This window comes from Ammospiza nelsoni, chromosome 3 (genome assembly GCF_027579445.1).
Source record: "Ammospiza nelsoni isolate bAmmNel1 chromosome 3, bAmmNel1.pri, whole genome shotgun sequence".
NCBI lineage: Eukaryota > Metazoa > Chordata > Aves > Passeriformes > Passerellidae > Ammospiza > Ammospiza nelsoni.
Genome location: NC_080635.1, coordinates 10,366,041 through 10,378,839, shown reverse-complemented (window position 1 = coordinate 10,378,839; position 12,799 = coordinate 10,366,041). Strand labels below are relative to the sequence as shown.

The following is a 12,799-nucleotide window of genomic DNA, read 5'->3' as shown; positions in this document are numbered from 1 at the left end:
TGTTCCCCCAGCTCAAACCCATCAGACATCAGGAGGTGAGCACATTTTTGCAGCAGCAGGTCTAAAAATATCATAGTGAAGGGAAATATCTCCCATCAGAGAGACTCAGCACAGAAAAACCCCTCTCCCTGAGGTTCTGGGGAAGCACAACAGCAGGGAGGCACAGCGGGCTCCTGGTGAGTGAGATCAGACACACTACAGAGCCTGCTGCATTTCAGCAGTGGATATTATCACCTCTGGAAGGAATAAAAGAGCTGGATAACCCCCAATCTTTGTATTTCTGAGAGCTTCAGAATCAGTGACAGGCAGAACAAGGTGAGCTGCCTGAATAAAAGACACTGTTCCCCCAGAAAAGCACGAAGACAAAACTCCAAACTGGCAACAGAGCAGAGAAGAAAGAATTGATGCTCCCACACTATTCTCAACTCCAAGGATTTTTTTCCCTACATACTAGTTTTTCATATAAAGATATTTTTTCTCATTCTCCCTTATGTAAGTGATCTTCTCCTTAGGGAATTATCAAAAGTGAGAATGATCAGGGCAGGAATTTAATAAATTTGGGTTCTAATTAGTTTTAGTAGCTGCTACATTTAATTATTTTTTTAAATTCTTCTTTGTTGGGAGAATTAGATTAAAATCAGATTGCAGAGCAATAACTTGGGAGGAAAGTGACCATGCCCAGTGAGAGAACATGATATACAGTGGAAAGCAATCACAGCCAATAACTATGATGAAATTAGATTTCAAAGGGGAATTTCACATTTCCTAAGATGTAACAGGACATGATCCTGCACTGATTCACACTGATGTGCAAAAGCATACAATAGCCTTAGAGATGGAAAAAAAAATCATCTAAGTTAGAAGAGGCAATGTCAATAAGGTGTTTATTTTAAAATGTTTCTTTTTAGTTAACTATTTACCTTATAAATCTAACCTCAAATATCAGTGCATGCCTACTAATAACCTTAATGTATTGCATAGGCAGCTTTGATGATTTCTCTGTCTTAAAATGGGCTCAAAAATGGAGGAAGGCATTCCAGGGAAATCCTGGACAATTGGTTTTGTCAACCAGCTTCAACCCTTCTTAAGCAGTCATATTGCCCAGGAATCTATTGAAGGTGGGAGACATCATGAACATCATGCAAATATTAATAGGGAATGGAAATAGAATGGAAATCACTCTGTAGCATCAGCTATAGGTTTCTATTCAGACATTAAAGAGAAAGGAGTTTAAACATTCACTGCACTCTCCACAGAACAGGTTTGCCAAACCATAAAACACAGACCTCCATGCTTAGAAGAAGAATCTGCTTGTACCCTTCTGAATCTTAACCATCAACAGTAAGATAAGTCTGCCTCTACCCAGTGTGGCAGAGGACAGAAAACTTGTGATGCAGCAGAGTAATGAACTCCATGAGCTTCTCCTTGTCATCAGACCCCTCTTGAAGAATGTAATTTCCAAAGAAAAAGACGCACTACAAGTACTGAATGACATCCTGTACTCAATTATGGCTTTGTGATGCAATCAGACAGGTTTTAAACATCAGCAGGGACAGTAATTTCCCTTGCAGTGCCCACAGAAATGTCTTTTCAGGAAAAAAAAATAGACAGAAAGACAGCCACATTTGACAGTGAAGACAGAGAGCCCATGCCTAATGGGCTGCAGAAAAATCCTAAAAGCATTTATCTCTCTGAGCTCTCTGAGTGACCCCTGCAATGCAGCTGTGGCTACCAAAACATATTGCTACAAGATGGGCAAGGGACAAGCGTGTGAAGGACAGTTGCACACTTGGACAGTTTTTCAAAATATTTTGAGGCAAAATATCAGATTGCCTCATATTTCATGTAAACAGCCTCATGTGATCCCCTCAGTGCTGTTAATGTAAAAACTACATTCTACCAGCCAAAATAAACATATTAAACATAGCAGCAAACCGAGCTCTAAATGAAACATTATTTTCTGTGTTCAGATGCTGCGTGCAAAACACAGACAGGTGTAAACCTATAGTTAGTGCCAAACTTTCTGAGAGGGCAGTATTTCCTACAACACTGAACAGCATCCCACCCCCAGTCTCTTACAGCACAGCAGCATTAACCCCTTGCAGAGCCACATTCAGACTGGACACAGTCACATAACTCACTGGCAGCTCCATCATTATGACAACCTTAGGACAGAGGCAATGTCAAACATTTCCTCTATGGCTGGACAAGTGCTTTGGAAATAGTGCTGCCTCTCCAAAACAGATGTCCAACTCTGTCAATTTGACTGATTATTTTGTTTCACCCAAATTCCAGCAGCCTGCTTTCCAAGCTGGTGCCCCACAATGTGGAGCACACAAAATCTAAGTACAAATTGAGCTTAGTAGAGTAGCAATGAATGTCAAAATACTCACTCTAGAACCTTCCTATCTAAAAACCTGGCACAAAAGCAGGAGACAATCCTCCCATGAATGTTGTTGCTTTGCATTCCATCTGCATACACAGAATGCTCAAGTTTTGTGTGGGCATCTTTTAGGGTGGGTATAGGAATGTGCCCCCTGTTGACAGAGTGACAAAATTATCCTTTGTCTCCTAAAAAAGGAAAAAAGCCCAGAAGTTTCTCTCCTCAATTAGGTAAAAAGACACCTCATAGGACTTGGAGGACTTCACCTCAAACTTAAGGATAGCCAAGTGGACAAGAGCCAAAAAGTCTCACCTGAGCAATTTACTAGGAAAAGAAGAGAACGCAAGGAACTAATGGCTTTTGTGAGGTGTTTTACCAGGAGCAAGAACCTTTTGCTCAGTTTTTCTTTGTAAAGAGCTTTGTTATTTTGCATTTTATTAAAACTTTTCTATTTCCAACACTACCATAGAAGCCATCCTGCTGATTTGATGCCTTCTAAGGTAGCTGAGCTATCTTGGGTGTGACATAAATCTCCAAGAACTTACGAGACCTGGCTTGAGGAGACCATATATCAGGTGGGCATGTCCCTGTTCAGTAAGGGACAGGGCCAAAAGCACAGGAAGAAGGTGAGGTTGGCCACAGTCTGCCCCCAGGTGCTCTGAACACACCAACCTCCCTAGAAGTGAGAGACAGCATCACTGGAAAGTCTGGAACAGCTTTCTTTTACTTTCTGTGGACTGGGGCAAATTGCAATTAAGTTGGTGAAACTGTGATGGTGTTCACAGGGGTTCTTGGATGAGGGAAGAGATGAGGATCTGACTCCATGTTTCAGAAGGCCTGATTTACTATTTTATGATATATATTACATTAAAACTATACTAAAAGAATAGAAGAAAGGATTTCATCAGAAGGCTAGCTAAGAATAGAATAGGAAGGAATGATAACAAAGGTTTGTGGCTCGGTTCTTTGTCCGAGCCAGCTGGGCTGTGATTGGCATTAATTACAAACATCCAACATGGGCCAATCACAGATGCACCTGTTGCATTCCACAGCAGCAGATAATCAATGTTTACATTTTGTTCCTGAGGCTTCACAGCTTCTCAGGAGGAAAAATCCTAAGGAAAGGATTTTCCATAAAAGATGTCTGCGACAGTGAAAACAACCTAATGAAACTGGGTGTGAAATCTAGAGGGGAAGGGAGACTGAGGTGGAAGATTTTCTTTGTATTGTTTATAAAACCCAGCATTGGTGTTCTCTGAGAAGAAGCAAACAGTGACATTTCCCCACCCTGCAGGACTGAATGCTTATGAAGAACCCAGCAAAACAGGAATAAAGATATTGCACCTACATCCATCTCCCACAGCAAGCAGCAAGAAAGGTCATCCATGACCTTTACATTGCAGTCAAGAATGCTCATGAAAATCTTGAAAATTGCTGTGGAACCCCCACACACAGAGCCCTTTGAAAAGCAGATCCAGGTCTCTGTTAGGGTCAGCTCTGCCAGGAGCCTCCTCTCCCAGGGCTGGAGGAACTCCCAGTAGTCCTGCAATAAATATGAAACACAATGAAACAGAAGAGAGGGTCGGTGTTTTAGTTCTCTTGGTGAGATGTTCCTGTGTTTAGTGCACTCAGCAACACAGGGCAACTTTAAAATTGCAAGTCAGAGCTATCTGCCAGCTCTGCTTGGCTCCACCACAGAAACAAAACCCTGAACTACATCCCTCCATGTAGTTCATGGGGACAGCAGAACTGCTCTGCATAGGAACTTTGGCTGAAAAAACATTAAGAGATGTAATTTAGCAGCTGCAGACTACAGTAGTGATGTTGCATGAAAAGCAACTCATTCTTTTTTCTTCACTGCCTTTCTAAGCAGGTCCTTACTGGTCTAACCTTTTTTGGGGGGTACAGATGATGGATATTTCCCTGGCATTGATAAATGTAAACTCTGCCACAGATTTCAATACCTTGGATTAGTTTTAGCATCAGGATTAAATATTTACTCTCTGTAGCCTAAGAGAGAAGAAATCTGAAAATTTCTATCAATCAGACCTCTGGGTTTTTCTTCATTCTAAGCCTGAGTTTGCCCCAGAAGACTTGAGAGTTATGAAGTGTCATACATAACACCTGTTGCAATATATGTTTATACCTGGAAAACTGACCTGAAGTCAATTCTAATTCAATCTATCCTAATTCTGATTTTAAAATAATAACAACCCTTCTTATTGAACAGCCAATTCACTCCTGAAATGCATTTAAACTTTAGATTCAAAGTACAATTATTTGGATTCAAGGTAAAAAAGGTTATCATTTTACCCAAAAGCAAACAGAGTAAATAAGCAGCATTTTCTCTTTTTTTCTCTCTTTGTTATATAAGGGTAGAACAGCAGAACTTCAAAACACCTACTGCAGACAAAGCACCAAAGCCTTCACCATCACTTGTTTTGAAATAAAGAACAATTCCCCACCCTCTCCATTGAGCTCAACCTCAAAACACTTTTGCTGCTGCAATGGGTGCAGCAGCTGAGAGACAAGAGAAATATACAGATAAACCCACATGCTGTGACATATTCCCTTATTTTGCATCAATAGTCATGAAACAGCAGCACTGAGCTCCTGCCTGTGTGTAGCAAACAGCAGAGATGAGGTGGACACAACTTGCACAGGGGTGCTCTACATCACCCACTCACAGCTGGGGAGTGGCAAGAGAAGAAATTAAAGGCTTTTATATGATACTGTGATAATTCTAGATAATTTGTCTTTTCTCCTCCTTTTTATCACAAACCAATTAATGGGCACTTTTGGAATGCTAATGAAGGTAGAGGAGGTGCCTGCTTGATGTGCACAGCTGATTTTACTGCACCAGCTTTTCTGCAGGGCACATGGGAGCCCAGGGAAGGCAGATCCCTCCTCTGGAAGAAGGGCACAGCAGTGGATGGAGCATCAGAGCTGCTAAGGGAAGGGCACTGCCAGCACTGGCTCTGTCACCAACCTGCTGCCTGCTTTTTGCCCTCTGCAACTGTAACGTGAAGATAAAGGTGTTTGCTGCAATTTAAAACAATTTTTGGGATGCAAAGCCTGCAGAAAATCTGCCTTGGGATTTTGCAACCCTACCAGTAAGTCCACTGTCTCCAGTTTTCTGGGAAAGAAGGAAAAATTAAATTACAGAGCAAGGGTTCTCAACCCTAGTACCACATCTCTGAGCCCTCAGCAGCCTACTCACCATCCACTGAATACCAAATTCTATTTAATATTCCCTCACTGTCTAGGATGATGGAATGGAGTGTATAATTGTAAAATCAGCATAAGGAGATGGGAGGAGAAAGCAGGCTAAGGGATACAATCAGAACCCAATAGGAACCTGCTCAATCAGAAAGAGAACTTTAAATTAACAAGATGCATTGCATTAAAGACAGGCTAAAAACACTACATTGAGTAAGAAGAAATTGAAAACGAAAAGTCAAGCCACAAAGCAGCTGGTGATGCAACAGAAGAGATGATGAGACAAAGGGGGCATGCACACACTGACCATGGACAGTGCAGACCAAACAGCAACCTTGAACACCAAATACATCAATGCCATGTCACACACCTCCCTCCTAAGAGTTACTTCTTTGTCACTCACAAGTGACCAAGTCTTGAAGTGGCAAATGCATGTTTTTATCATATACTGAAAAGGTACTATATATGATGGGAGCTGTGTCATAAAAAGTTGTTACTTTTATTTTAGTTTCAAATTATTTTAACTTCTAGATATCATTTATCTAGAGCAGGAAAACCAAGAAAAATAGGGACCTAGAGCAAATATAGGTCAATCTTTACATAATAGTGAGATAGAAATCAATGCAATGTAACAGCAAAATAAACAGGCAAGGAGAAGCTACATAAATTTGCAGTGTCTGAATCTTAGCAAAGCCTGCTGAGCAGCACCTGGCAGATTGCACTGGCAGGCACCAGAGGACTCTTGCCCATTTGGTGTTTGTTCATTCTTCCCCTCACTCTTGCCCTCAGCGTGGAAAACATTCAGCCCTTGAATTTCAAGTGCCAGTGTTTGCCAGCCCCTTTTCTGATTGCTTCTTCTTTGTGTAAATTACAAGCTCTCAGCAGCAAGCACCTTGTTTCATATTATGCTACAAAACACCCACCACTGTGCTGGTGTTCTAACAAAGACAGACAAGACAATGGTATTTCAAAAGGCTGATTAAGAAAAGCTATTATTCATCTCCAGGGTCTCATACAATTCCCTTCAGGAAGATAAATAGTGCTGCAAATATAGGCCTTTGTGAATAAGGCACTGAGATGATAAGAACTTCATTTCCATAGGAGGAAAGATATACATTTGAGTTGTAGCTGCTTTTATTCTTGTGTCTGGGTTTCCAGACAGAATTTGGCTGCAGCATCTCTAAGGGGAAAAAAAAGGGAAAAAAAAAAGTAATATTAAAACATATGGCATCTATACATTACTGAAGAGACTTTTGGTAGCAACCAGCATGTGATAAGAGATTCTGTAGTTCATTAAGAAGTCCAGTGAGTTGTTGAGAGATGTGAAACTGTCTGGCCTAACTAACCTTGAATCTTACATGAGTCTTCCAAGCATCTTCAAGAAGTCAGCTAAAACAAAGGCTACCACTGGTAAGAAACCAAACAAAACACACAGTTCATGGGTTTTCTAAAGGCTCTTGGAGACTTGTTTCCCCTTAGAGATTTGCTGGTATTACTGCAAGGTAAATACATGCATCCAGAGGAGAAAAGTACTTTAAGTTTATAATCTGCAGAAGTAATGACTGCTCAAAAAGACAAATAGATTAAAACCATTGGTGCCAAAGGAAGAAATGGAAAGTGCAAATTTATGCTGTTGTAGTATTCTGCTTTCTGGTTTTAGGAATAAGGCCCATCTGGATTTTTTTTCAAGGCAGTGTCAGATAAATACATACTGTAAATAAATGCTCCATTTTGAGTGACTCCAGTATGTTTCACCTTGTTTGTGACGCTAAAATTCCACTGGGGAACAAAGTTTGCATGGAAAGTACAATTTCTACAAACAGATTTTTTTTTGGTCTTCCTGCAGCCTAAAGATGTTGGTGCATATAAGAATCCTTATAGGCACCACATGCACCAGTGCCACTAAAGTGACAGCCTTCACATCCTGCATGGTGTCTGACCTGAGTTCTGCCCAACACTACTGGAACATATCACTCATCACACATCCAAAAAAAATAAAATATCAGTCCAAACAGTCCCAGCCACCTTTTCCATTCCAGCTTGGGAAGCTGGGCAATGGACTCAATTCCCAACTGCAGCAAAGGGATTACTGTGAAAGCCTCTCTTAAAGAGCAAGAGCAAACATTGGATGTGAAGGAACTCACAAGGGAAGTTGGGCTGAATTCCTGCTTTCTGATGTGAGGAAAGCAGTGATTCCTATCTCTTCTCTGAGATTTAAATATTATCCCAGAAAATCTCAATTTTTTTATGACACAGCTCTCTAGTGGTGGATTTCTTTACTTAAAAAGTTCAACAAATGCCACCAGAGCCTAATGTGCCTGATCTTGCCAACACCTTCAGAAATAGAAATCACAAGTAACAGCCAAGGTTGTTTCCATACTAAGACCTATAAATAAATTCCTTGGGAGGGGGAGTCCTTTCCTAAACAATTAAAATTTAATTAGCAATTTCTTCTGCATTTTAAAAAATTATCCAAAGAGTTATAAATGGCTATCAGCTACTTGGGTACTCAATGAGAACATCAAAATAAATCTCTGCACATTTCAATCCTCTTATTTAGAACCAGGGATTCAAGAGAAAACCTGCCCAGGACCTGGTAAATTTGGGGAATTTTGGTAATTTTCATTATACTGTCACAAGCAGCAGAGTTTCTCAGCTTTCAAATATTTCCAGATCACTTGAGCTGTAACATTTCTTTTGAGGTTGCTGAACTCTACTGAGTTGTGTCCTGCCTACAGCAGGACCTTGCAAGCCTTTTATGGTAGAAGGGTTTTGACACTCAACAATTAGAAGGCAAAAGCCAAATGGAAATCAACTCCAGCTCAATCAGCCTTTATCATTCTGTAGTTATATCTAGAAAGTTGTCAGATGCTGATTAACCAGAGCTGTTCAGAACTGTTTTGATGAGGGAATCAGAACTAAATAAACAGATTTTTTTGTGAAGTGAAAAGCAGGGGGGGGGCGGGGGGAAGGAATAAAAGCTGCTAACATTATGAGTTTGAACTTCTATCACAGAATATTCTGATTTTGAAGGGATCCACAAGGATCGCTGAGCCTAACTCCTGGCTCTTCACAGGACCATCCTCAAGAGTCATCCCAAGTGCCTGAGATTGTTGTCCAAATGCTTTTTGGACTCTGTCAGGCTCAGTGCTGTGAGCGCTGCTTTGAGGAGCCTGTTCCAGTGCCCAGCCACCCCCTGGGTGAGGAACCTTTTCCTAATACCCAAACTAAATTATGTTATTGTCAGTATTTTATTTAGATGGCGACTATTAAATAATTTACTCTGTCAACAGCAAAAAGATAAAACCAGAAAACATTTAACATTTTAAAACACGATCATACATGAACACACTATAAACTTGAGCTTGTTAACAGCCTGTAGTTTCTGTCTGTAAAGGCAGACTTATAATTAATCTCTGATGAATCTGCAAAATCTCCCTAATCAGTAAAAGCCAACTGGATAAATAAAGCAATATAGACAGGTGCACAGAACCAACTCATATTATCAGCAATCATTACTATTATTCTTGCTGTTTCTGAGAGCTAAGAAATTGGAATATTATTATCAAATCCCACATATAGCCACAAAGAAATTACAGTTATCTTAATGATCATTCTAAGTCAAACCAAGAAAATGTAAATGGGTGAGCAGTTATCACCATGGAATAGCTGAGCAGAAATTCAGAGGTGGGGTTTCTGTCCAAATGTGATATAAAGGATCATTTTTACAAAATTCTTGTCCCACAATGCCACAAGAATACCTTTCATATTTCCTCCATGTGCTTCTGGAGAAAGCTATGAAGACTTCAGGAAAGCTAAGAGCTAGAAATGCTGAATATTTTTCTGATAACTGAACACAAGTAACAAAACTGATGAAGCAGGGCTGTGAGGGAAGAATGGATAGATATATAGTTAATTGCAGCAACTTTAGAACTGCTTAATACCACTAACAGAAAATTTGGGGTTATTTTCCTCCCAGATTTAGAATACGAGCAATTTCCCAGAAAACTTATTGACAAAATCTCATTAAATTCAGTGGAACAGAATCAATCTTTATAATTCTGTCTAACTTTAATGGAAGTTGTATCTACAAAACAGGTGTCCAAGGAGACTTAGAGCCAAACAGCAAAATGTTGAGAGCTTATTTAGTGCAAATGAAAATGACCCTGAGATTTTAAACCCCAAGAATAGAAACTGCTTAGACTGGGGAAAATGAAGATACAAGTGGGGGAAAAACCCAGCCCAACTGTTGTTGCAGGCTGAATTGATCAAGGCCAGAAGGCAGAACATCTTCACAAATAGATTTCCAGCACAGAGAGAAGCCAACAGAAAGAGATCTGAAGGTTGAGGCTGACAACATGAAATATGGATTAAAATAACCCAGCCTGCCCCTCCATGACTCAGCCCACTCACAGATATTATAGGGCAACAATTCACCATTACTCATTCATCTTGGTGTTCGTGATCTCAAAGATGGCAACCCCAAAATAAAGCTTATCTGACATAAAAATTTCTTCCCTAGAAAGAATCCACATCTTGTAATGTCAAATGGAAAACCTCCTGTTGGCCCAGGGAGGGCAGGACCCTCTTGGCCTGTAAAGAAACTTGCACCACTCTGCAGGGGCCAGGGCTTCAGCTGCCCTCTTTCTGCTCCACAGAAAGTCCAACAGATTAAAAGTTTTTTTTTCCAACAGGCAGATTACCTCCAGTCACCTTCTATCACTTCTTCCTTGTCTTTGTACCTTTGAAAATTAGTTCTTCAAATTTCTGCCTCACTTCTCTTATCTGCCGAAGCCCCTTCCACTTAATTAGAATTGTTTAAATTTCGAGTGTGCTTCCAAAGAATATATTTTAGTTTCAATAAAATATTGTATCTTATCTCTTGAACACATTATTGGAGCTCCCATTTGCTCCAGTTCTTTTCCTTTTCCATTCCAGGGTGTGCACACTGTCCCATCTGTGATGCTGATAATGTGCTCTTTACGTTCCTCCATATCGAGTCCAGGGATTTAATTTCCTAATTTTTTTTTTCCTTTCAGGTGATTTCTAATATATTTTAAATAGAAAGAGTTTCCTTTTTGCAAGTCAATATTGCTTTTTTACCCCTTGGTGATACCTCTGAACCGTGTTAGATTTGCTGACCATGTTAGCATTGATCACCCCATTCCCATTCATCTCCTCACAGGTGCTTAGGACTACCTAGAAGGAAATCACTGTCACTGTGGTTCACTGCTTTAGCAATTCTGCAAAGAATTTATTTCCACAAAGGTGGGAAATTGTCCATTTTGGGGCCTAGGTGGAGATCCACAGACAGGCAATGCCAGTACCCCTGGTAGAGCCCTGGTGAGCTGTGGAGCCCCCAGTGCAGTGACCACGCTGCTCAGCTGAGGAAAGCAGAGGCTGCAATTAAAATCAGTATAAAGATGCTTATCTTTCATTTGAGAAACTGTGATAAAATACCTGACTCCATTTCTGAATGTAATTCTCCATGCTTGTCACAGCTGCAGAAGGAGAGGAGGTTTCCATAAGCAAGAGGCCAAGAGCACTGTTCAGTGAGGGGGAACGTGATCCCTACTGGAACCTCCGTGAAAAAATCATGAAACAAAAATCAGGAAGGCAGCTGGTTTCTGACAGCTAAATAATACCCAAGCCTACTCATTTTGGTTAGTGTCAGAGCTGCCTTGCCATCTGACAGCCATCTGCTTTCCTTTCCAATCCCAATGCACTAGGGAAGGGGCTGGAGAAAACTTTGAAAGCACACAATGAGAAATAAAATACATAAAAGAAAGCAAACTAGATTTATTAAACTAAGCATCCTATGCAAGATATTTAAGGCAGTTACTTAAAGTGTTTGCATTTTAAAAAGGTCAAATTAAATTAGCCATTAATTTTCACCTGAGTTGCCTACAATTGTCTCAGAAATTTAATCTAAATGGATTGATATAAACCATTAATTTGCTCAAACTCCTTCAATAACTGTCTTACTGGACACAAATCAAGTGCAATGAAGGACGAGACTCATTTTTGTATTATTTGTGTATCTGCTATTTGCAGTTAGGACTATTACTATTATTTTTTAGGCATGATCAAAAATAAATGGGCTGGAAACAAACTGTGCTTTCTTATTGTTTCTTTGGGTGAAGTTACAGAACACAAAAGAAAACAGTTTTATTTCTGCTTGGCAGAAGTGTGTTCATAAATTTTTTAAATGGCTCAATTGAAATGCCTGCAAACTCCACTGCTGCCCATATGAAATGAGAAATTTTTGATTCACTTATACATCCATGAGCCCAATATATTACTTATATTGGAGAAAGTTGAGGTAAGAGAGAAAAAACTTCTGTGCTAAGGAGAGCAGATTAAACAGTCTCTTGACAATAAAAAAAATTTTTAAAAAGAGCCTTAAGTAGATTCAGTGGTTTTATTTACCTCTACTGCTATTTCAATTTTAGCTAGCAGTGTAAAAATTTACTTGAATTTGTTACTCTAGAACAAATCTGGAATTCTTCTCTGTCTGATAGCCACAAATCCAATTTAATCAATGTCTTCTGTGGTATTTTATCTGACATAATTGGACACGTTTTTAACCCCTTATCTTCTCCCAGAAGAAAGAGAATCACAGCAGCCACTGGACAATTACAGAATATCCAACACTTCCAGAAGTATTGGCCAACAAGAACAAATATAACACCTACTCATTCTTCCCTGAGGATGCACCAATCAGAGTCACTTGTTTCTAAAAAAACACTGATTTTCATGAAACTTGTAGAAATTTATCTTTCAGATCTTCAACCTTTTGCCTGGAGTGCTTAAAACTTGACATTATTTTCTACAGATTTTTTGCTATGTGGGAGGAAGTTTGTGCCTGGCAGGCAGCAAACTTAATTTTTCCTTCAGAATAGAAGCTAAAATAGAGCCTGGAATGTTTGCCCTAATAAACTTACCCTTGGCCATGGATTGTGTGGGTTGCTGAGATGGGAGCAGCCTCTGTCACAGAAATTAAGTCCTTGAGAGCAGCACATTCCATTCTTGTAGTTGTCTTCACTGGGCTTGTGTTACTTTTCAAAGACCTTGGAATAATCTGTGCAAGGGGAGAAGAAAAGAACAGTGTAAGGTCAGTCACACCTGACATCAGGGTTTGGTAGAAAAAGCAAACAGGAACATGGCAGAAATACCCAACTCTGCATTAATCAGCAG

At 39.9% G+C, this 12,799-nt stretch overlaps 1 long non-coding RNA gene across 1 annotated transcript in view; it reads right to left on the bottom strand.

Moving 5' to 3' along the window:
• Nucleotides 1-12,590, bottom strand: part of LOC132071653 (uncharacterized) — a 38,847-nt gene extending 26,257 nt beyond the window's left edge. Inside the window, exon 1 of the long non-coding RNA XR_009418163.1 lies at nucleotides 12,547-12,590. This is a non-coding gene — a long non-coding RNA (uncharacterized LOC132071653). The remainder of the gene's footprint in view (nucleotides 1-12,546) is intronic.
• Nucleotides 12,591-12,799: the final 209 nt, after the last annotated feature.